This window comes from Archocentrus centrarchus, unplaced genomic scaffold, assembly GCF_007364275.1.
Source record: "Archocentrus centrarchus isolate MPI-CPG fArcCen1 unplaced genomic scaffold, fArcCen1 scaffold_24_ctg1_1, whole genome shotgun sequence".
Taxonomy (NCBI): domain Eukaryota; kingdom Metazoa; phylum Chordata; class Actinopteri; order Cichliformes; family Cichlidae; genus Archocentrus; species Archocentrus centrarchus.
The window spans coordinates 1,394,661-1,419,793 of NW_022060255.1; the positions used below are offsets into that span (position 1 = coordinate 1,394,661).

Below are 25,133 nucleotides of genomic sequence, written 5' to 3' on the forward strand. Positions count from 1 at the left end.
GAGGAACATGAGGTCAGACAGATTGAAGCAGCATCCAGGAAACCAGACAGAGCAGAAACAACAATCAGACAAGAAGACATCTTTAAAGGCTCACCTGGAAGAGATGAACCAATCAGAACAGTGCTGACAAAGGGAGTGGCTGGCATTGGGAAAACAGTCCTAACACAGAAATACACCCTCAACTGGGCTGAAGACAAAGCCAACCAGGTCATCCAGTTCATGTTTCCATTGACTTTCAGAGAGCTGAATGTGCTGAAAGAGGAAAAGTTCAGCTTGGTGGAACTTGTTCATCACTTCTTCACTGAAACCGAAGAAGCAGGAATCTGCAGCTTTGAACACTTCCAGGTTGTGTTCATCTTTGATGGTCTGGATGAGTGTCGACTTCCTCTGGACTTCCACAAAACTACAATCCTGACTGACCCTAGAAAGTCCACCTCAGTGGATGTGCTGCTGACAAACCTCATCAGGGGGAACCTGCTTCCCTCTGCTCACCTCTGGATAACCACACGACCTGCAGCAGCCAATCAGATCCCTCCTCAGTGTGTTAGCAGGGTGACAGAGGTCAGAGGGTTCACTGACCCTCAGAAGGAGGAGTACTTCAGGAAGAGATTCAGAGATGAGAAGCAGGCCAGCAGGATCATCTCCCACATCAAGACCTCACGAAGCCTCCACATCATGTGCCACATCCCAGTCTTCTGCTGGATCACTGCTACAGTTCTGGAGGATGTGCTGAAGACCAGAGAGGGAGGAGAGCTGCCCAAGACCCTGACTGAGATGTACATCCACTTCCTGGTGGTTCAGGCCAAAGTGAAGAAGGTCAAGTATGATGGAGGAGCTGAGACAGATCCACACTGGAGTCCAGAGAGCAGGAAGATGATTGAGTCTCTGGGAAAACTGGCTTTTGATCAGCTGCAGAAAGGAAACCTGATCTTCTATGAATCAGACCTGACAGAGTGTGGCATCGATATCAGAGCAGCCTCAGTGTACTCAGGAGTGTTCACACAGATCTTTAAAGAGGAGAGAGGGCTGTACCAGGACAAGGTGTTCTGCTTCATCCATCTGAGTGTTCAGGAGTTTCTGGCTGCTCTTCGTGTCCATCTGACCTTCATCAAGTCTGGACTCAATCTGCTGGAAGAACAACAAACAACCTCCAAGAGGTCTAAATTATTTAATAAACCAAAGCTACAAGCTCTCCATCAGAGTGCTGTGAACAAGGCCCTACAGAGTCCAAATGGACACCTGGACTTGTTCCTCCGCTTCCTCCTGGGTCTTTCACTGCAGACCAATCAGAGTCTCCTACGAGGCCTGCTGACACAGACAGGAAGTAGCTCAAAGTCCAATCAGAAAACAGTCCAGTACATCAAGAAGAAGCTCAGTGAGAATCTGTCTGCAGAGAAAAGCATCAATCTGTTCCACTGTCTGAATGAACTGAATGATGGTTCTCTAGTGGAGGAGATCCAACAGTCCCTGAGATCAAGAAGTCTCTCCACAGATAAACTGTCTCCTGCTCAGTGGTCAGCTCTGGTCTTCATCTTACTGTCATCAGAAGAAGATCTGGATGTGTTTGACCTGCAGAAATACTCTGCTTCAGAGGAGGCTCTGCTGAGGCTGCTGCCAGTGGTCAAAGCCTCCAACAAAGCTCTGTGAGTAAATATGTCATCATCCCTTTATTTCTATCATAAACAGTGTGATGGGTGCTGTTCTTTAAAAAACTTAAGAATATGAATTCAATGATCATCAGCTATAATCAAGCTTATGATACTTTTAATGTCTCAAAGCAGCAGAAAGTGTTTCTGAGACATTTGTGTGTCTGACTCTTATCAAAGTACCATCCAGACCCATAGGTCATTAACTCCCATCATTAATCTCTCAAAAACCCATAATAAGAGAAATCTGTGGCATGTTCTGTTCATCCCAAAGGATCCAATCAATGTTCTTTCTGTACTGTTCTCTCTGCAGTTCTCAGTAACTCTGTATCATATACCCAGGCTCTGCAGCTGCTGCTGAGCTCAATCTTATTCCTTATTTTGCTTGTAGCTTCATGTTATCAAATCTCAGTCACTGGTTCATAAAAATGTCCTTGTCCACCCACTCAGTACAGATGACCTTCAGTTTGTCCCTGTGGAGGAGAAATTTCATAACCAGAGTTCTTGGTGGAGCATTATTGTCTCTCTGCACCTGACCTGGTGCCCTCTGTCCAGAATAATTCAGCACCTCCAGCATCCATTTGACCAAAATAAGAACAAAGGTCTGATCCTTCAGGCCCTCTGGCAGCTTTACTGGCCTCAGGTTGTTCACAGCAGACTGTAACTACATCTTCTTCTGATGTTGCTAATCCAAGCTCTGGCTTGTGTCCCACCTTCAGTGCAGTCCCTTATTTCCTCTGTAATCTCTGCTATGGCTGCTCTAATTGCATCCAGCATGGAGGACAAACTGGTTCCACTAAGGTTCCTGTTAGTTGTCAGAAAGCATGTCTTACTGTAAGGCTGCCATAACCAGAGTTCCCACAGAATTACATTTGACTCACAGCTTTATCTTTGGGATTTCCTGAGTCAGCATTTAAGCTCATCTCCTTCACAGACACCTTTAACAGGAACACTGTTTTCTACAGCTAGTGTTTAAATCCAGTGTTCCTCACACTAAGCAGGTAATGAGGGGAATTCTTACCAAACAGAGACGTCCTGCTGTAATCTTTGTTGCTGTGGATGTTCCTGTTTCCACTGTCATATTCCAGAATCAGGCTCTAAAATGTACAGATGGATCTGAGAAGATTTGATTCCCAATCATGAGACAGAAATCAGGTTTTTGGTAGGTTTACAGTTTTTCAGGGTTCCTAAATCAGAAGGTGGAGGAGGTGGAGCTCACAATGACTGCTGCTCTTCAGCCAGTCAGAAGAAAGTAGACTTTTAGGGAGGGTGGCCTCTAAGGTTGAGGAGCTAAAGCAGCTTGTTTTAGTTAGAGGATAAAATGAGAGGCTACACCAGGGTCCAGGATGTGATACATAAAGATTACTGTGAACTGCATTAAGCAACAATAATCAAAGATATTAAAATAGGCCTGTGCCAGCAGGGACTGAACTAGTGTCACGAAATCTATCAGCTCTTCACTGGTTTCCATTTAAACATGTTGGTATAATTGTGTTTCTACTGAGCAAATTTAAAATGCTTTATTTTTCCAGTCTGTAATTTTAAGTTGTTTCTCATGAATTGTAGTGGACACACTTGTTTTTGTTGAGGTCCAACATATAAACTGATTTTCAGCTGATCACAAATATTATTTTTCAGACTGAGCAGCTGTAACCTCTCAGAGGAGGGCTGTGAAGATCTGCTGTCAGTTCTCAGCTCCCAGTCCTGTAGTCTGAGAGAGCTGGACCTGAGTACCAACAGCCTGCAGGACTCAGGAGTGAAGAAGCTGTCTGCTGCAGTGGAAAGTTCACACTGCAAACTGAACACTCTCAGGTCAGAACAATAGATATTCTGTTTGTTATAAACTGACAAAATTAACCAAATAAATCATTTTACCAGCTAAAACGCAACCATATTAATTTATTGTTGTTTCTTAGTAGTATTTTCATTATTTCTATCCTGTTCAATACAAGACAATTAAAGATTCTTTAAAATGCAGATTATTACAGGTTAATTATTGCTAATTGGTGTTGGTTACACTCTAACAACAGTGTTTGTATTATTGTTATTATTTTAATTTTCAGACTGAGTATCTGTAACCTCCCAGAAAAAAGCTGTGAAGCTCTGTCCTCAGTCCTCAGCTCCCAGACCTCTAGTCTGAGAGAGCTGGACCTGAGTATCAACAACCTGCAGGATTCAGGACTGAAGCTTCTGTCTTCTGGACTGCAGAGTCTCACTTATAAACTGAATATTTTGAGGTCAGATCAATGATATTTTGTTTTTCAAAATGATCCAATTAAAAAATGGATCCATTGAAGGTTAAATGCATCCACATGTTGCTGCATCTTAGTAAGAGATCAAGGATTCTGGAAAAAATATAACAAAACAGGACTAAATATTGCTAAATCTACTATCTGCTCACTGCACCTTGGTCTCAATTTAACAACAGTGTTTGTTTCACTGGTCATCTTCTATTTTTCAGATTGAATGGCTGTAACCTCTCAGAGAGAAGCTGTGAAGTTCTGTCCTCAGTCCTCAGCTTCCAGTCCTCTAGTCTGAGAGAGCTCGACCTGAGTATCAACAACCTGCAGGATTCAGGACTGAAGCTTCTGTCTGCTGGACTACAGAGTCTCACTTATAGACTGAATATTTTGAGGTCAGATCAAATGATATCTTGTTTTTCAAAATGAACCAATTATTGATTTGACCCATTGAAGGTTAAATGCATCCTTACATTGTATTTTAGTAAGAGACCAAGGATTCTGGGGAAGAAAAAAAAAAAACAGACTTAAATATTACGAAATCTACTATCTCTTCACTGATGTCAATTTAAAAGAAATGTTTGTTTCATTGGTCATCTTCTATTTTTCAGATTGAATGGCTGTAACCTCTCAGAGAGAAGCTGTGAAGCTCTGTCCTCAGTTCTCAGCTCCCAGTCCTCTAGTATGAGAGAGCTGGACCTGAGTAACAACAACCTGCAGGATTCAGGACTGAAGCTTCTGTCTGCTGCAGTGCAGAGTCCACATTGTGTGCTGGAAACTCTCAGGTCAGGATTCAGAACTTTCCACTGATGATTATTTAAAATCTGATTTTTATTATAGTACAAATAGCTAATCTTCATGGAACTGTTAAATGACCTTTTATTTATCTTCTGATGGATTATTAGAGTCTGAATTACTGTCTAAAGACTTATAGTCACATTTTTTTTTTAAAGGAAAATGTCATTTTTTTCACTGGTTAGTTTAGATATTTAGGTCTGTTTTACTTCAATAACATAACCACTTTCTTTTCATACTGGCAGGATAAAAATGTACAAATGACTTGTTTAGGCATCTGTAGGACATTAATGAAAATGACTGAATGACTGGGTATCTAATAAGATTTTAGGAAACTTATGATAGAAATGTCTTAATGTAGATGATCAGTTTAAGAGGTTATTGGTGATATTGGTTCACTGTTTGCTTTTCATTGCAATGAAGGAATTTTACACATATTTTAAAAGACAGATAAAGTGTTCCACTGTCTGTCCAGTAGTTATTATCCACAGCCATTCCCCATCACTACAGTCATCGGAATGAAACCTGCTTCAGTTGATGGAGGAATCCAATCTATTTTTTTTCCCTTCAGGTACATTAGTGTCTTACAGCTGGTTCGTGTGTTCTCCCTGTTCCTGTGTTGGTTCTCTGACTGTAACCTAATATAAATGGTCCATAGGTGTGAATGTGGCTGTGAGTGGTTGTCTCCCTGGTAGAGCTCTCTGTCTACATCTACACTCAGTGTCATCTGAGATAGGCTTCATAATGATGGACCAGCTGATCATTGATGAAAACAATCAACACAATAAACAAAGTGGAGCAGATCATGGAAATGAAAAGGTTTCCATTTCATGGCAGAACCTGCTGATAGATTTTTGAGTTTAACAACAGCTGAACTCTGAACATCCCTCACACAGTGAGAATGATTCGATTATCTGGATCTTTACCAAACATGTGACTGGGTGTTGTAGAACTGCAGCTGCATTGAATGCTTAAATGCTATTCACTGTAATATACTGGCCATTCAATACTGAGCTACTGTTTGGTTGCTTTGGGGTTTCTTAGTTTATCTTTGCTCATAGCTTTGATTTTCAGTCATTCTGAGCCTTCAGTTCTTGTTAGTTTTACTTCCTGTTTGTATTTGTGAGGTTTATTTACTTCCCTCACTGCTCCTCTTCCTCTATTTGCTAAGGTCACTCAGGTTTCTGTGTTTCAGTCATGCTTCCTCTTTTATTTTGGTGGGTATCGTCTCTGGTGTCTTAGGTTTAGTTTGACTTCCTCTCCTGTAGTTGTCTAATTATTTTCAGCTGTGTCTCGTTACCTGCTGTGTTCAGTTTCTTGATTACCTCAGGTTTATAAATTTCCCTGTCCTTCCTCTCAGTCTGTGAGTGCTTCCCAATGATCCATTTTGCTGAGGAAGGTTCCTCACTGAGAGAAGTGGCCCAGAAATCTCTGCATGGAGGCCATAATAAGAGCAGTTTGAATTCTCCTGATAGTAAGGAAAGAGCTTCCATGCTTCCTTTATTGCCTCCTTTAGCATAGGAGACACTGGGACCATCCTGGGGGTGGGGTCATTTCAGGTGGGGGATGAAGGACCTGGGAGAAAAGTGATGAAGAACAAATGTTGAACCTCAGATTGATTCTCTGTTATTGCAGATGTTGGTATTGGTCTGATATATTGGGTTTTCTCTGTATTATTGTAGGGTCTTTACCCACAATACAAAGCGCCTTGAGGCGACAGTTTGTTGTGATTTGGCGCTATATAATAAATTGAATTGAATTGAATTGAAAATTGAATACCAAGTAAATCCAGGGCCAGTATTGGTGATACTGATACAGGCAGCTTATGTAGGGGAGAGCCGTGTGTCAGGATTTATGAGATGAAACACTTTGACAAACACATTTTAATGAGCACTGACTCACTGTAATGTTTCCTCTCCACAATAATTAGTTAACACAATAAAACACATCTTTGAGCTTTTTATGGACTCTGAAACTGGACTTTTTTGGAGACCAGGGCCCTGCACTACGAAGCCAGCTCAGCATACCCAGGGTCTCTTTGGGGTATCTGGGTTCACTGAGCCTAACACTGGTTATCAGGATAAACCATGGTTATCAGGTTAAGTTAACCCAGGGTTTCTGCTGCAGGGTCACATGAAAGGGGCGGGGCTGGCAGCATCTAACCAATCTAACAGAGGAGTTTCACAGGTCACATGACTCTTCTTCCACAGACAATGATCCCTATGAGTGCCGCCTGCTCCTGAGACATTATCACATAAATGAGATAAAAATATCCCAGTAAAGTGGAACACTGCTGTAAAAAGGACCCAGATTAATGCAGAGCAAATCATTAATGTGCTGATTCAGTGCACAGAGGCTAACATCAACATTTTTATTGCTCTTAATTATTGTATTAGTGAGTGCACTCTGAGTGCTGCTGAACATCAGAGCTGTGAAACTTTAAAGGGCAGCATTGAAACATTTGCTGTCCCACAGCCTGATAAAGGAGACGTAGGAATGGCTGCAGTTTGTCACAGATCAAAGTGACATGAATGTGATTAACAGCTGTTCTTGGTGTGTCTTTGTGTTTCCATCAAAGAGACTCACAGCAGATCAGAATCAAGGAGAACAACATTTTCTACATTTGCTGAATCACCAAATGAATACACACACATTCCTGTGATGAGGCCACACACAGTTTGTGCTTCATTCAGGGTTTTAGTAGGTCCAGATTAACAAGCTGCACATATAAACGTGTTCCCAGCAGAGAGTCTGTACTGCACTTTAGACCTGCTTCAAATGAATGTGTGAAATCGTGGAGCTTCCAGCTGATTATAAACTGAAACTGTGAACATAACCTGATTCACTGTAATAATCATAGACTTAGTGTAGTAACAATGTGATGAGTCAGCACAAAGGGTCAGTCTGAATGGAATAATGTAACAGAGTTTAGTGGACTGAAGCCTGTCTGAATGTAGTCTGTAGGAAATGAGAGCTGCAGTAACAGCTGAGATGAGCAGTTCCACTTTAACATGAACTAATGCTGAAGAAGCCACATGATGATGACTGAAACATCACTTTGATCTCTGTAGGAGCTACCTGGATATTCTTTGGCTCTCTGACCGTGACCTCTGACCTCTGTGCTGGCTCTGGGGTCAGTGCCGCTGAGTCACGTGACTGCAGACAGCTAATCAGAGCAGAGCAGGGAGGAGGGGGCGGAGCAAAGAAGGCCAGTGTTTGCACAGACATGCCTGCTTTCTGATGAAGGGGAGAAACGCTCTGAACTTCCAGGAGACAAACAAACTGAAGCATCGATCTTATCGCGCTAGCATTGATCTGATATGATCGATATTTAGATCGATCCGCACACCACTGTAATTCTGACAGTGGAAGAAGGAAATGTTTGCACATACGTGAGCACACAGCGACTAGCCAAACTCTCCACCATCACCGTCTGCTGGGTACATAGAGCAGCTGTACCCCCACTTCACCACGATGGGGACACCCCCACCCTCCGACGTCACTTCACGTGGGGCATGAAAATATTTCACCCGGTGAAGTGGGGCATGATGGGAAAAGTTTGAGAACCAGTGCTTTATGAAAGGAGAGGAGAAAATAATTGTGCTTAAATTATTTGTAGAGTGATGCAGCTCTGCTATTGGTTGGAGAAGAAGGAAGTGAGTGTGTGAGCTCATTAGCTTGCTGAGTCCATGTTAGCATTCATTAGCAGAGTGAATGGACTCATAGCCACTGTTTAGCTCCCTCAGCTGACATTATAGGCTGTAGTTGACTGTTACTTATGAGGAAGACTGTGAAGCTCCATCAGCTGGAGCTACAGAGTTACCACGGAGACGGCACCATCTCGGGATCATTCCTCGGCTGACTGAGAGACTCCAGCAGAGATGAGCTGGAGGTGCAGAGACTTGTGCATCAGCAGAGATCTTCATCAGCCTGCTCTCCTCCTCCTCCTGCTCCTCCCAGACTGTAAATGTGCAGCTTCAGCATTATAAGGAGCAGATTTTCTTTTTGCTCCTGGAGTGAAACGGCAACCAGTTTGTGCCACAGAGCTCCCGAGCATCACTTCAGGCCTGCAGCAGCTTTCATTGGTGTTCCAGTTGGTTTATTGGAAGAATATCTGCTGGCTGGAGTGTGTGTGCAGAGAGAGTGTGGGCCCACCTTTGCTTCATGGAGCCTCATTGAGACTTTTGTCATTGAGCAAACTTAAAGGGACATTTCAGAGAAATTCTAATCCTTCATTTCATTGTTAAACATTTCCAAATCATTTCAGTTCATTGTGTTCTGCAGCTGCTTTGAGTGCTGTTTGCTTCTTCCTGTTATTTCCTGCTAATAAGTTCAGAGGATTTGGTGACTCAGTGTTACACTGAGCATTTGTGAGTGTGCTAACTTTGCTGCCCACACTGCACAGTTTGCAGTGCAGTTATTCTAGTGTTCTTCTAGTTCATCTGAAGGGAAGAACAAGACTCAGGACACTAAATCTTCTTGGAAGTCCTCGTGTTTCATGAAGGCTGTTTGCTTTAAAGAACCCAGGTCCCTTACCTGCCACAGTGAGCACAGGTGGGCTGCAGGTATCATTGACTTAATGAGCTTTGTTGTTGTGTTACGGGATTCTCATTGGTTTGGACTTCAGCTCAGCTGGGATCAGAGATGGATGGAGGGAATTGAATGTCAGTCCTAGAAATCCTAAACAAGGAGCAGGAAAGGAGTTTGAGTGGATCAGCAGGAACATAGAACATGGGATTTTTCAATAGCACATTGCAGCATTCATGCATGAATCTAACACACTCACACAGATTGATGGAGAGCTGCATTGTCACAGCTTTGATTGGTCACAGATTGAGCAGAGAGAAGTGGCTCTCTGTGTGCGCACTGCTGAGAAAAGCAGCTCAGTTCATTTGTGCTCTGTTTCAGTCAGATCAGCATTACTGAGGAGCAGGAAGTGGAGCTCAGCTGAACACTCAGCATGAGGACTGAGTGAAGAGTTTGAGGACAGAGTTTTGGAGCTGCGCTCACAGCTTTGAGCCGTCCATGCAGAGTGCTCATTCTGATAACATGTCCCCTCCTAAAAACACTCCTCTGAGCATCCATCACAACCACAGCAGGTAGAAGATGGGCTTTGTTTCTCTCACTGATGTTTGTGGGATTCATTGAAATCTTCTCCTCCTCAAAGTCAAACTCCTCCAAATCCAGATGCCATCAGGACAGCAGCAAAAATCCTGGTGTCCACAACTTTGAGTCCCAAACTGACTCTGAGCCTCTTTAGTGAATCCAGCAGCTTTTGAACTTCCAAAGAAGTCTTTGAGCTGCAGACGTCAGGAAATCTGAGCCCAAATGTTCCTTTTTCTTTCAGATTCCACCTTTGGAATGAAGCTTTTCACAGGCTGCTCTCCTTTAAATGAAGCTGCATCAAACAGCAGGGGAAGAACACACTGTGCTGAAGGAAGATGTGGGTTTTGTAGTCCATCTTCTGCACATTGTAGTTCCAACACATCCAGCATCACGTTGTTAAGGAGAGACGAGTCTGAAGCGGTTCAGATTCTCAGCGCTCTTCTCTTTTCCTGAGTCCTTATTAATTCTCCTGCCACCTGCCAGCTTAGGAAAAGGAGATAGGAGACAGTTTTAAGATGTCCACTTTGTCTCAGGCTCAGTTTGTCCTCCTCAGGTGCTGCCTGCCTCTGTGGATCCTTCTAGTTTTTCATGGCTTTTTCTTCTGCACTTTGTTTCCATCAAACTAATCAAAGGTTCAGTCAGTCTGCTTCTGCATCTGGATTTGGCTCCTCTCCTCCTCAACACTCCAGGACATGACAGGATACCAAGGCCAGATGTTCTTGTGCAGCACAAACACTTTTTCAAAGCTTTTTCCAAATATTGAACTTGCTGTGGAAGCAGCTCCCAGTTTGAGTCCAGGAGACAGACCCCCTCTCTGCTTTAAGATCAGCTTCAAACTTTCCTTTTGGATCAAGCTTCTAGTTGGAGCTGGATCAGGTGACCCTGAACCCTCCCTCAGTTCTGCTGCTATAGGCTCAGGCTGCTGCTGGACTTCCCATGATGCATTTCTTCTGCACTCCCCTCTTTTCCCTCCTGATGCTTTGATCTGCCACTACTGCAGCTCCTTAACTTTGCTCTTCTCTCTCCTTAGTTTGTGTTTGGTTCTTGTCTCTCTGAGCTCATCTCTGCTCTCTTCTCTTGCCCTCACACTGAAACCAGTCATGGTCCGAGCTCCTCCTGGAGCCTGTTTCATTGGAAGCATCTTTCTGTCAGAGCGAGTTCTTCCTTCCCACCATCACCAAGTGCTGCTCACAGTGGATTGTCTGATGGTTGGGGCTTTCTCTCTAAGATTGGAGGCTGTTACCTTACACTGTTACACAACCTGAGATGATGCTGTTGTCTGTTGGCAATTGTCACTTATAATAAAGCTCCATGAAATCGAATGGATGGAAATGGATAGATGTTACTGTATGTGACAAACAGGAAATGATTGCTCACAGATGGATTGTTGTTTTGTGTGTCTGCAGGCTGTCAGGCTGTCTGATCACAGAGGAAGGCTGTACTTCTCTGGCCTCAGCTCTGAGCTCCAACCCCTCCCATCTGAGAGAGCTGGACCTGAGCTACAATCATCCAGGAGACTCAGGAATGAAGCTGCTGTCGGCCGCACTGAAGGATCCACGCTGGAGACTGGACACTCTCAGGTATGGAGAGGATGTCTGATAGAGGAGGAAGAGCTGGAAGCATTTCCTGTGTCCTTCACTCACTTCCTGTTGTTTCATGCACATGTGACATCAACAATCACACATGCAGGAACATTTTTCCTTGCTCACAACAAAAACACTCTTGGAAGTGAACAATAAGGGATATTAATGTAGGGGGTCTCCAAGGAGAACTTCTCCAGGAACAAGTTGTAGATATCTCAGGATATTTAACAGTGCAGGATTTTGGGAAAACTCATTTTTCCCTCTGAACCTGATTCAGATCAGATGAATGTGTGCACAGAGAGGCCGAGGACATATTGATCCTAGCTTCCTACAGGACACTGGAAGCAGGAAACTGTTAGCCTAGCTTGATCCAAAGAAGAACAAACTGATCAAAGTTTTCTAATCAGAGCTGTGGTAGAAGCTGATGTAACAATGCCAGTTCTTTGTTAATAGTGTTTATAGTTTACAGTTGTCTCTGCCAGTTATGTTCATATTTATTTATGTAGAATTTCACAAAGATTATTTTATTGAATTTACCTGACGTGTTGTGTAGCTCCGGTTGGTGTGCGGAACCTTTCTTTGTTATTGTTTCTGTACCCCTACGTTTAGTTTTCTGGGACAACTCCTTTATAAGGAGCAGTCTCGTGCTCACTCTCCCCCTTCTTCCTGTGGCATTCGGCGGGAGCGGTGAGTGAACGTTTCGGAAATTTAGTAATCATAAATCCAGCTGTACTAGACAACAATGTCTTTGTGTGTTTTGTTTGTGTAGGGGCTTAAAGCGATCGTCACCAACCAGACTGTGATGTTTTGTTTACTATTTGGTCAGGTATGTTTTGTATGATCGATTGTTGTGTTTAATGTGTTGCTGTGTACGGGCCCCTTCTTCCTGTGGCATTCGGCGGGAGCGGGGCTTAAAGCGATCGTCACCAACCAGACTGTGATGTTTTGTTTACTATTTGGTCAGAAATAAAAGGAGATCGCCTCCAAATCACGTCGGTGGCCTGATCTGATCATTGATGCACACAACGCAGAGAGCTATAGAAGCCACCGGTTACACTTGGTGCCGTGAGACCCGTTGCATCGCCGGTCAGCGCTCGTCTGACCTCCCGGGTGTAGCTGCAGTCACCCTCGTCTCCTCTCCTGCTGGGCGGCGCAGCCCGCGCGCGCGCCCTCCGGTCGCCGTGCACGCAAGGTGTGTCGTCACCATAAAGAGAGACTCGCACACATTCTCCCTCATTTCATTTGTGTGTGTTTGTTATATCGAACTGCTCGTGCCCTGCCGCACGTTAAGAGGACGTTCCCGACAATCCAACCCTCTTTTTCTGTTTTGAAATAGACGTGTTAAACATGAATAAGGAATGTGTATTTTGAATGAAGAGTATATATTGGACTTCTACATAGAAAAGTAAAAAAAATTTTTATTTCTGTTTATTGCTTTGAATTTTTTGAGGGTTTGTGTGTGTTTATTTACATTCTGCTGCATATTTGATTGTGTGTTTTGATCATCCTTTTTAAAAATTTTTTTTTTTTATTTAATTTTTTTTTTCTCTCCTTTGCCATTGATAATTTTTATTCATGATGTCAGGTGTAGACCCCTTTAAGTTTCAGTCTGTGGTGGGTTGTGGGCGTGGTGTCACCTTAGGGGTGGGAAGGGGCAAACAGATGCCTTCACAGTGTTTTGGTAGGGGTGGGTCTGTGTCCCCTGGTGTCCCCAAATATGCATCTGATCAGTCTTTTGTCAACTCACCTTTGGTCCCCACTAGGGTTTAATATTTTTCCCGAAAATGACATGAATCAAATCCCGGGAAATGACGAGCCATTTCCCGGGAATCCCGGGAAAAAGTTTATTTATTTATTTATTTTAATTAGGCCTTCTGTAGCCTGTGTCGGCCTTAACCTATTGTGATATTGTAGAGGTAGCTTTCCAGCTATGTCCTGTTATGCCCAGTAGGGGGCAACGTCGGCTTGATTAACGCAATAAAACCTACATCTCGGCATTTGAGTGCTCGAGCTATGCGGTGTTGTATCGTTCCTCAACACTCCCTTAACAAATATAATTCGAATATTCCTCCATTGTACATGGAATTATACCAAGATATTTTACAACTGCTGGTGCAAAACAATACGGTTCATCTCCACAGCATTGATAAAGGCTCAGCCACGCTGTCGTGGCGACATCTGTTGCGCTATATCTCCACCAGTGGAACGCTGTAATAGTCATTGAAAAGTTAACTACCGTACTACACTATAATATGGCATAACACAGGGCCTTGAGTAATGCACTACGACTTGGTCATTGCCATTCTGGCAACAGCAAATTTATAACACCGTGTCTGAGGGTTAAAGTAGGTTCGCTGTGAATCGTCTATTGAAAAACTGGCCGATCCTTATAGCCTAAAAAATATACATTTTACTCAACTCCATTTTAAAAGCGAAATATGTTAAAGCAATCTATTTCATGATAATTTCTTCACACATTAGGCCCGTATCCTAATTCATGATTGTTAGTAAGCGGCTGCAAACGAGGAAAAGAAACACTCGAAGTTAAACAGATATTTCTTTATTGTTCAGGGCAGGCATATTTTATAGGCTATATAATGCAATATAACAATATATAATAATATAAAATTATATAATACAAAATACCTTAGGGTAAACGCATTGCCTACGATTTCAACAAATTAAAGAGGAAAAAAGTACAACTGTGTAATACCTCTATTAAAACGCTTGAGATGAAGGCTGAAGCCTTAAACGGAGGCTGAACGTGCCTGAAATGAAGAGTAATGCTTTTCGCATTAAACGAACCCTTCTCTCAATATTTCCTTAAATTTAACATTCTGAAGCTTTCTTTTCTTTCTGAAAGTCAAATCGACGCACGCGACTTTTTTCCCGGTTTCCCGTCTAACGTTTCCCGGGAAACGGGAAATGGTTCTGATCGCATTTCCCGGGAATCCCGGATCCCGGGATTAAACCCTAGTCCCCACTGTTAGCTCCACACCCATTGCCCAGCCAAATTGTGAGCCCACACAGGTGGTTCCTGTTGAGGCTCTCGGTAGTCTGTTTAGTGATTTTGCTAAACAAATAGGGGATAGTATATCAGCAAGCCTTAGTGCTATACATCAACCAAGTGCTGTCCAGCCTCAGCCTACTCTGTGTCAGTCTACCAGTGATACATCACAGCTAAAGGTTGTTGTACAGTCTGATGCCAGAGCTCCACCTTATTTCAGGGGTGATCACACAGACACATTTTTTGTTCATGAATGGGAAGACATGATGAAAACTTACCTGAAGAGGGTTAAGTGTGACAGTCATGCTGAAATGTATGACTTGATAATGTCGAGACTGACAGGCAGAGCTAGAGATGTGGTTAAAGTATCTCTCCGCAGTCGTCCTGAGCTGTGTACGTCTGATCTACCCACAGCTGTGTTTGAGATATTAAAGGGGAACTTCAGTGAGCTGGCATACTCTAATCTGCCTATGAAAGACTTTTATGGAACCACTCCCCGGGCACATGAAAGTGCTCTTGATTACTGGATTCGTCTTAACAAATCCATCGATGCTGCTGATGAATGTCTTCGGAGGCGAGGCAAATTTGTGGAGGACCCGAGTGCTGAAGTGGTCATGATGTTCATTAATCACTGTCCTGACCCCACTCTTGCCTTGACTTTCCAGCTAAAGTCACCTGAGCAGTGGACCGCAGCTGAGGTTCAGGAACGTCTCGACAATCACACAAGGAACAAGAGGAAGACTGTTTCACAGCCTCAGACCTCAGTGGGGTTGTCAGCTTTGAGCCAGAACACTATGGCTGATTCTCTTCACCCTTGTGATTCTCAGGCTGCCCTAGTAGCGAACCAGCCAAGGACTCCTTGTAACTTTCCACCTGCAGTCACTGTGGTCTGCAGTCAGCCTGACTCTGATGATATTGTGGCGGGCCAAAATCAATCTGCTCGCTTGTCTGTGCCCCCTGCTGTTCTTGATGTGCCTCCTGTTGCAGTAACTCCAACTGCTGCTGACAATGGCCTTACACAAGTTGTAACTATGTTTGACAGGGTTCTTTCTCTGTGCAATGCTTCTCTCACTGCCGGTGCAAGACCAAGCAACCACCAGCCTATCGGACGTCAGCCTGCCTGTTCTGGTAACAAACGGTGCCCCGAGCCTTGCAGAGTCTGTGGTTCGAAGGATCACTCGACACATGCACACTGCAGGCTTTATAGGTTATGCCATAACTGCTTCAGTCCTGGTCATATTAGGGCTCAGTGTTCACGTTCCACCCGTTATGGTGCCACTCCCACTCTTCCTCCCTCCAGTGCTGATTTAAACTAGCCTGCCTGTGTGATGAGAGGGGTAACATGGGCGATGCCGGAGACACCCTCAACAAAGAACATGATTTGCAGTCAGTCTATGTGAACTGTTGTAGCTCTCTCCCAGATGACACGGAAGTGATTGTTGTGGGCTCACACAGAGTAGCTGAAGCAAGTGACCTGTTTTATGCTTCGGTGACAGTCAATGGTCAGTGTACTCTGAGAGGGATGCTTGATTCAGGAAGCATGTCATGCACGCTAAGTGAAGAAGGGGAGTCCAAACTAAGAGCAGCAGGTGTTCTCACTGTTCCTCAACCTGTGCCTGAGAAGGTGGTCCTTGTTGGCTGTGGTGGCCTTGTAACAAAGCCCAAATGTATTTATGATCTCGACATTGAGATTCATGGCTCCAAGTTCTCTGTCCCTATGTTTCTTGTTCCAGGGCAGAGAGATGAGCTGATCATTGGAAGCAATGTCATCAGACCCTTGATCCAAAAGATGAGGTCTGATGTAAAGTACTGGAAGCTTGTAGGCTCCAGCACCTCTAATCCTGACTGTGAGCAATTTCTCGAATTGCTTTGTTGCACAACCCGTTGGTCTGGGTCTGACATGCCTGACAAGGTTGGGACAGTTAAGCTAAGACAGTCCATCACTCTTGCACCTCAACAGGAATATCTTGTGTGGGGGAAGTTGCCCAACAATGCCCATCTATCACTTGGGAGCACTGTCATAGTGGAGCCCACCTCCTCCCGTTCAGCCCCTAGAGACATAATTGTTGGACGGGTGGTGACACCCATGTGGGGTGATCGCTGGCTACCAATGAAAATCTTGAACCCGACAAAGACTCCTGTGACGCTGCGTCGCAATGCAAAGGTGGCAGATGTCTTTCCATGTCTTGCTGTTGAGGACTTGCCCATCTCTCAGGGTGTCAGTAGACCACAGACCAATTGGACTGCTGAATCTATCCCAGATCGGACGTCAAACCCATCCCAACGGCTGAAGGAATGTGGTTTGGCAGATATTGACCTGGAGGCGTGTGAGGTGTCAGAGGAGTGGACACAGCGGCTGGCTGATCTGATACTTACCTACCAGGATGTCTTTTCTAAAGACAAGTTGGATTGTGGAGAGGCCAAGGGTTTTGTCCATCGCATTCACCTCACCGATGACCGCCCCTTCCGGCTTCCCTATCGTCGGGTCCCTCCAGCGCACTATCACAAGCTGAGAGAGGTTTTATCGGAGATGGAAATGAAAGGCATCATCAGTAAGTCAGTCAGTGAATATGCTTCGCCATTGGTCCTTGTCTGGAAGAAGTCAGGTGACTTGAGGATCTGCACTGACTTTCGCTGGCTCAATGCCAAAACTGTCAGGGATGCCCACCCATTGCCCCATCAGGCTGATTGCCTTGCTGCCCTTGGTGGGAACGCCTTCTTCAGCACTATGGATCTCACATCGGGATTCTACAACATCCCCCTCCATGAGTCTGACAGACGGTACACGGCCTTCACAACACCTTTGGGCCTGTACGAATACAACAGGCTCCCCCAGGGTCTGTGCAACAGTCCTGCATCCTTTATGAGGATGATGATCAGTGTGTTTGGTGACTTGAACTTTTCTAGTCTCCTCTGCTACCTTGATGATCTGCTCTTCTTTGCCCCTTCTGAAGAGGAGGCTTTGAAACGTCTGGACATGGTCTTTTCACGACTCAGAGCAAACAATCTAAAGCTGTCACAAAAGAAGTGTCACTTTCTTCGCAGGTCTGTGACATTTCTTGGCCATGTAGTGGATAGCAGTGGTGTCTCAGTCGACCAGGGCAAAGTTAAGGTCATCTCAGCTTTCAGGAAGGAGGACCTCATGGACTCTGATGGGCTCACGCCATCTCAGAAGAAGGTCAAATCTTTCCTTGGGATGGTGCTGTATTATCAGCATTTCATTCCTGGCTGTTCTTCGATTGCAAGGCCGCTTTATGCTCTGACTGCTGGGCAGAAGAGGAAGGTTAAGGGCTCCCCCGGACGGCGGAGAGCGGGTACCTTCCGGGAACTGTCTCCTCAGGACTGGACACCTGCCTGTGATGAGGCATTTGAGGGTCTTAAAAGTGCCCTCCTCAACAGTGTGGTGCTGGCACACCCAGACTTTGACAGGCCTTTCATCCTTTCCACCGATGCTTCCCTGGATGGTCTGGGTGCTGTTCTGTCCCAAGTGCCTGCTGGCGAGGAGAGAGCAAGGCCAATTGCTTTTGCCAGCAAGTCTCTCTCCCGAAGCCAAGCAAATTATCCTGCTCACAGGCTAGAGTTCCTAGCCCTTAAGTGGGCTGTCTGTGACAAATTCAGCCACTGGCTCAAGGGTCACAGGTTCACTGTGTGGTCTGATAATAACCCTTTGACATACATCCTAACAAAACCTAAACTTGATGCTTGTGAGCAGCGTTGGGTCTCCAAACTGGCCCCTTACTGCTTTGAGATTAAACACATTCCCGGACGTCTGAATGTGGTGGCAGATGCTCTCAGCAGGGACCCCTTTGTGAAGCCTCTGCGGGACCAGCTGTTGTGTGTCCCTTACTCTGAGCTGCTGGGACAGGCTCATGATGTCAGTGACGAACAAGTACAGGACACTTTCCGCTTTACTTGCCAGCCACAGTCAATGGGGGGCCCCTCTACTTCTGCTGCAGTTCATGGCTCACTGTCTGAGGATGATGTCTCCTCCCTTCTCTCCTCATTTGAAGAGTGGGACGCAGCTTCGAGACAACGAGCAGCCTCCCTTGCTGACCACCTCACCTCCTTGGAACCTGCTGGTCAGGATATGTGGCCTTTTTTGCCTCTCACTGATCTTCAGGCACAACAACAGAAGGATCCAGTAATCTCGAGGGTTGCTCATTATGTTGAGAGAAAGCGCAGACCCTCCAGACGGGAACGTTGTAATGAGAGTCAGCCAACCCTGAAGGTCCTGAAGCAGTGGGACAGGTTGACACTCATGGGTGGGATTCTCTACCGGGTCACAAAGGACCCTTTAACCAAACACAAGAGGTTTCAGTTTGTTGTGCCTGAGTCTTTGAAGGCTGATGTGTTATCGGGTGTTCATGATCATGCTGGTCACCAGGGTCAGCCTCGCACACTCTCTCTGGCTCGTCAGCGCTTCTTCTGGTCTGGTATGGAGAAAGATGTGCGAGATCATGTGAAGAACTGTCAAAGATGCGTTCTCAGTAAAACTCCTGAACCTTCTGCCAGAGCCCCACTAGAAAACATCAAGACCTCTGCTCCCTTGGAACTTGTGTGTGTGGACTTTTGGTCTGCGGAGGACAGCAACAACAGGTCGGTGGATGTTCTGGTTGTCACGGACCATTTTACCAAGTTGGCTCATGCCTTTCCCTGTCGAGACCAGACCGCAAAAGGGGTTGCCAAGAAGCTGTGGGACAATGTTTTTTGCATTTATGGCTTTCACCAGCGCTTGCACTCTGACCAGGGAGCGAGCTTTGAAAGCGAGCTTATTGCCGAGCTCTTGAAGTTGTCAGGGGTTGATAAGTCACATACCTCGCCATACCACCCTATGGGGAACGGCAATACAGAAAGGTTTAACCGAACCCTGGGCAACATGTTGAGAGCACTGCCCCCTCGCTCTAAACAGAAATGGCCACAGATGATCCACACAATGACTTTTGTTTATAACTGCACCATTCACGAGACCACTGGATTTGCGCCTTTCTATCTGATGTTTGGGAGAGTTCCTAGACTGCCAGTTGACCTAATGTTCAAGAATGTACTCCGTGATGAGACTGTGTGTGACTATAATGTTTATGTTAAGTCTCTTTTGGGAGACCTGCGCTGGGCAATGACTCTGGCTCAAAAGAACTGCACAGCTGAGCAAAAACATCAACGTGACCAGTACAACAAAAGGGTCAAAGGTCTGCCTCTGTCACTTGGTGATAAGGTGCTGCTGGTGAACAAAGCTGCCCGAGGGAAACGGAAGCTTTCTGACAAGTGGGAGCCGGTTGTCTACACTGTGGTGGCTTCGAAGCCTGCTTTGCACATCTATCGGATCAGGGATCAGGATGGGCACGAACGGGTAGTCCATCGCAATCTGCTACTACAGGTCAATTTCTTACCCCTCAGTGGAGTTCCAGACGGTGATGAAGCAGGTGTGCCCTTGCCTGCCTGTAGTGTGAGCAGTGCCTGTCCATCTGACTGGAATGTGACTGAGATGTCTGGATTGAACACTGCTGCAGCAACAGCTGAACCTTCCTTTGCTGGTTCTCTCTCTGGGGTTAACGACTGGGATGGTGGCCGAACTGCTGCTTTGGTCAGCGAACAGTCATCTTTAGATGAACCGCTTGGTTTGAAAAGTCCATCTCCTTCTTCCGCTGTGGTCGCCCCAGCTCCAGTTGGTCCTGCTGCTACTGTGGATCAGTCACCTGTTGCCCCTGCCCCCCTGCAGCAACCGTTGCATGTCTACCATGGTCCTCCTCGGGGACTTGATGCAGTAGACCGACTCACCTCGAGTTTTGGCAGGGTTATTCGACCCGTTTGCCGCTTAATCGAGTCCATGACACAACTTGAGTCTGTTCTGGGGGTGGAGCCGAGTTCTCCTACTGTTCTTCATGTGTGAAGCCTAAAGTTGTATGTCTAGCAATTTTGTTTTTGTTTCATGGCATATTACATAACTTTTCATGTATTGCATTGGTGATGTAATGCTATTTGTACATCTTTATCTCATTTACCCTCTTTTGTCTGGCATGAGGATGCGCGGTGTATGAGGCACCGCACGTTATTTTTGGAGTACTATAGGTTTTTGCTGGGCGCCAAGCAAGCCTTTAGTTCTCCTATCCTTTTAATAGGAAACTTTTGATGTTGATTTTCTCTGCTTGAAGATTGTGTTTTTATGTGTATTACTGAGTGTAGTGTGTTGTACAACCCATAATTTTGTGTAATTCTAGGGGGGTGAATGTAACAATGCCAGTTCTTTGTTAATAGTGTTTATAGTTTACAGTTGTCTCTGCCAGTTATGTTCATATTTATTTATGTAGAATTTCACAAAGATTATTTTATTGAATTTACCTGACGTGTTTGTGTAGCTCCGGTTGGTGTGCGGAACCTTTCTTTTGTTATTGTTTTCTGTACCCCTACGTTTAGTTTTCTGGGACAACTCCTTTATAAGGAGCAGTCTCGCGCTCACTCTCCCCCTTCTTCCTGTGGCATTCGGCGGGAGCGGTGAGTGAACGTTTCGGAAATTTAGTAATCATAAATCCAGCTGTACTAGACAACAATGTCTTTGTGTGTTTTGTTTGTGTAGGGGCTTAAAGCGATCGTCACCAACCAGACTGTGATGTTTTGTTTACTATTTGGTCAGGTATGTTTTGTATGATCGATTGTTGTGTTTAATGTGTTGCTGTGTACGGGCCCCTTCTTCCTGTGGCATTCGGCGGGAGCGGGGCTTAAAGCGATCGTCACCAACCAGACTGTGATGTTTTGTTTACTATTTGGTCAGAAATAAAAGGAGATCGCCTCCAAATCACGTCGGTGGCCTGATCTGATCATTGATGCACACAACGCAGAGAGCTCTAGAAGCCACCGGTTACACTGACAGCTACAGGGAGATGTTTTCATTTAAAGGCAGCAGCCCTGCACAAATGCATTTCTGCATTTCTTTCAGAGACAAAGGTCACAGTGTGCTTTGAAAAGCCAACACACACTATAAAATAATGGAAGTGACAACAATGCAATAAATCAGTGCATTTAGAGAGGAGCCAGGTGCAGATCCAGAGGCAGGAAGGACGTGAGAAAAAGGAGCGTTTATTGGGCCAAATGCAAAAGTCCAAAATGAGGAAACACAAAGTCCATCAAAGAGAAATCCAAAGCAGGCACAGGAAAAGAGGACAGGATATCCACTGGGAGCTACCTGCAAACCAGAGACAGGTGGGAGCAAAGCACAGGTGCAGATGCTGAGAGACGAGCTGATTGGACGGTGTGTCCATGTCAGGATTGGTGGGCTTTTGGAATTCTTCCTGGATGCTGTTGCTGCTGTCGCTTGTTCTTGGATTAAGGATTACACACTTGGGACTGTGAAGGAACGGTAGGAGGGGTCCTGACCCACAGCCTGGATAGGCCCGCTCTGGTACCCTTACCTGTTTCTGGAAGCTTCTGGCCAGGGCCGCTGCTAGGCTCTGAAACATTGGGGGCGGAGCCTAAAAGCTTTTGCTATCCACCCCTGAGCTCCGCCCCTGAGCTCCACCCCTGAGCCCCGCCCCTGAGCTCCACCCCTGAGCTCCACCCCTGAGCCCCGCCCCTGAGCTCCGCCCCTGAGCTCCATCCCTGAGCTCCGCCCCTGAGCTCCACAGAGGAAGTTGTTCTTCTTGGTGTGATTATTCTGCGTGATGTAGTCTCAGATTTCAGAGCCAGTTTTCCATTTTGAGCTCATTTCCAGCTTCAAGTCTTTTAACAACCTTGTGCAGTTTGCAGATCTTCTAAGTTCTCAGCTGGAAGACAAAAGCTGCAAATTCCCTTCAATGAGTCATTTTGAATTGATGTTCAAATGAAGATTCAAATGTTGTTCCAGTGTGAAAACAATGTGTAACTGGAAGATCCTGTGAAGCACTGCTGAAAGACAAAGAGCCCAACACGTGGACATCCTCTGTTCTAACATCATTTCAGCTGTTGTGTTAAATCCTCTTGACTTTTGTGCCTTTCTGACTGTATAAAGGACACTTTGAGACAAAAACAGGAAAACAATCTGATGGTGCTGCAGACTAATCCACAGGATCTGATCTCCTTGATCCGTGGATCATTTTCCTATACTTGTCATATTCAAAGGTCAGACATCTTCAAGTGTGTGTGTGCCTCTGAAGCACAGCTGTGACTCTGTCACTTCTTTTCCTCTACTTAATGATGGAGAAGAAGTTTGATGAGACCAGTGCTGCATTTGAATGCTTTCTTTCTCATCAACAACATCCAGACTGAAAGCTTCAAAGAATGAACTCCAAAGTGTTCAAACAGGCTCCCACTGGCCATCACTGCCTCTGCCTGTAGCCGGGTCAGACCTTCAGCTGCAGGGTTTTGATGCTGATCTGAGAACAGTTCAATGATGCGGTCATCCCTCGTGGTGCTCGCAGCTTCACTTTCATCGGCCCTAAAGGGAAATTAGCCGTGCGGCCGAGCCAGAACAAAAACATGTAGAAAACAGAGACGCAGACGCTCAGAGGAAGACAGGAAATAACCTCTGACCCCCCTCCTCCTTTCAGGGCAGAGCCTGCTGGAGTGCGATGGCTGAGCCCAGGTCTGAGGAAGTGTAAGTGTGTTTTTAATGTGATTGATGAAAACAAAGCAGCACACATTCAACCATCTTCAAACTGTCACATCACTCATTCACATCTCTGATGTCAGGAGTCATCATCAAAGTGTCAATCAATGAACAGATGATGGATCAATAACTGCAGCTGGATTGTGTTTGTTCTCTCCATCAGATTCCTGTCAACTCACAATCGACACAAACACAGTGAACAAATGGCTACAACTGTCTGACAACAACAAGAAGGTGACACGTGTGAAGGAGGATCAGTCATATCCTGATCATCCAGACAGGTTTGATGGTTTGTGGCCTCAGCTGCTGTGTAGAGATGGTCTGACTGGTCGCTGTTACTGGGAGGTCGAGTGGAGAGGAGACGTTTATATATCAGTGAGTTACAGAAGAATCAGAAGGAAAGGATGCAGTAATGACTGTGTGTTTGGATGGATTGATCAGTCCTGGAGTCTGAGCTGCTATGATGGTCGTCCTCAGTCTGTCTGGCACAATAAGATAAAAACATCCATCTCCTCCTCCTCCTCCTCTGTCTCTAACAGAGTAGCAGTGTATGTTGACTGTCCTGCTGGCACTCTGTCCTTCTACAGAGTCTCCTCTGACACTCTGATCCACCTCCACACCTTCAACACCACATTCACTGAACCTCTTTATCCTGGGTTTATGTTCTTGTTTCCTGGTTCGTCAGTGTGTGTGTGTGCTGAGCTGAGTGTAAAGAGCGTCCTCCTGTTAGAGAAACACTCTGACTGTTGAACAGATAGTTCAGTCTGTACATGTCTGTCTCTTTCACTCACAAACACGTTTTCACATTCATGGATTCAATCAGTTGATGTTTGAAACTGTTCTCAATGATTCCTTGTAAACTTCTTCCTCTTCAGTCCTTTAAAGATGGAAGCTGTGATTATTCCAGGATCCACATGTTGTTTTTCTGTCTTTTTCCACTCAAAGCTTCACAGTGAATATCAGGATGTTGTGTTTCTCTGAAGCTCACTTCACAACCAGCTCCTCTGCATTTTCAACAAGTCTGAGCTCCTTCAAATCCATCCAAATCTTTGATTTCTCTTTCTTAATGCCATTTTTCCAACCTCTCCACATGCTCTTACTGTTGGACTCATTTTTGGAAGCTGTGATGGAAGCAGGACAGGAAGGAAGCTCTCAGCAGGAGCACCTTTTCACAATAAGAGCACATTTGCATGCTTTGTGCTTTTGAACTGATCCAATGACAGAAACATGAACTTCCATATTGATCAGATGTTGATGTGCAGCTCTGATGTCACTAACATCTCCTTGAAGTATTCACTGATGGTGATTTGTGGCCCTCTGCTGGTGAGAAGATGAACTGCATGAAGTGTTTGAAATGAGCTTTTTCTAATTGGACTGCTGACTGCTGTTAACCACACTGAGACCAACACTTAGGGGCGGAGCTTCTGGAGGGGCTGGGAGGGCGACACGCCCCCGGCCCGGGGCTAGAGGGGGCCCGGATGGGAGAGAGGAGAGGAGAATAAGATTTCAGGTAGCCAGGCCTCTGTCACGTCCGAGGTGAGGTGGAGAAGGAGGGCCCTGTCTTGATTATATCACAATATGCATGGCTCAATGTGCACAGTATACAACCCACTATTACATCACCCATCATTCATGTTTTACACGGGGGTTTTAAAGGTTGCCACAGTCAGAACTGAGTCATGGTTGCTCAAAACTTTACAAGACCGACTGACTTTAGTGATGTAGTAGGTGTAAAATATTGAATAAGATGTTGGACTGCATGACTGGCTTTATTTTCACTCTAAAGGCCGTTTCACACCGGGCGCGCTGCGTTTTTGCGAATAAAACGCACTGTGAAAGAAAGGAAGTCGACATCAAACGATGATGTAATGAGATTGAAGAAACAGATTCTGGGTTCATCCAACTCATAAGAAAGCAGCAGCAGGGACAGTTTCATGGTTTGATCCCGGAGTTGAAGCTGCATCACGGCCACTTTGGCGCATATTTCATATCATCAGTGGGCAGTTGTTATTGGCAGAGTTGGGATCACATGTGAGGGGGCAGAGAATAATTTCAGAGAGCTGACTGACTCAGAACAGCGTGTAGCTGTGTGTCTGAGGTAAAATAGTATGAGTTTACTGTTCCCAGCTGTATATTCAGTACATCGGTGCGCGTTTTGAGCTATGAACTCACATGTTGCTA

The 25,133-nt window shown here is 45.2% G+C and overlaps 1 pseudogene; it reads left to right on the top strand.

Moving 5' to 3' along the window:
- Window positions 1-593: 593 nt before the first annotated feature.
- Window positions 594-23,758, top strand: LOC115775850 (NACHT, LRR and PYD domains-containing protein 12-like; annotated as a pseudogene).
- Window positions 23,759-25,133: the final 1,375 nt, after the last annotated feature.